This window comes from Solanum dulcamara, chromosome 12 (genome assembly GCF_947179165.1).
Source record: "Solanum dulcamara chromosome 12, daSolDulc1.2, whole genome shotgun sequence".
Taxonomy (NCBI): Eukaryota; Viridiplantae; Streptophyta; class Magnoliopsida; order Solanales; family Solanaceae; genus Solanum; species Solanum dulcamara.
The window spans coordinates 43,112,254-43,112,859 of record NC_077248.1 but is presented as its reverse complement, the minus strand read 5'-3'; the positions used below and the strand labels follow the sequence as shown (position 1 = coordinate 43,112,859).

The 606-nt window shown below is 36.5% G+C and overlaps 1 non-coding gene across 1 annotated transcript; it reads left to right on the top strand.

Annotated features, from left to right (window-relative positions):
* The first annotated feature begins 289 nt into the window (after positions 1-289).
* On the top strand, positions 290-396 carry LOC129877987 (small nucleolar RNA R71). Its single transcript, XR_008763692.1, has one exon. It is a non-coding gene; the product is annotated as a small nucleolar RNA R71 (small nucleolar RNA).
* Positions 397-606: the final 210 nt, after the last annotated feature.

The following is a 606-nucleotide window of genomic DNA, read 5'->3' as shown; positions in this document are numbered from 1 at the left end:
GTCCTATTTCAAATGTGTTGAAACGCATTATATCATATTCTGCATTGCTTTAATCTATGCCGTCAATGTTGTCACCGCATCAAATTCCAACATACCTACTTGTTTTTGAACCACAAGTCTAGAGTTTCCTCCGTTCCACTCAGGATTTCTGTGAGATATACGATTAAGCAATGTATAGAGCTCATCATATATTTTCTCTAATACCTGTCTACCTGCTGCAGAATCAAGAAGAATTTTGATATTGGATTTCAACCCTTTTATGAAGGTGTGGACCAACTCCTCATTAGCTTGATGATGGTGAGGATAATTAATGGGTAAAGATTTATACCTGTCCCATGATTGGTACAAATTCTCTCCAGATTTTTGTTTAAAGCTTAAAATTTCATTCCTCAACTTAGTTGTTTTCCCCGAATGAAAGAACCTGATAAAAAACTTGCAAGCCAAATAATTCCATAAAGTAATTGAGTAGGCCAAGAGTAGTATTGCTTCTTGGATGGATATTTGGGCTATAACCAGATTACCATTGCACCAGAGGACCAGGAAAAGATAGCGTTCACATATCCGTATGGTACATATGCATTTAAGTTTATGCCATTTGGTCTTTGC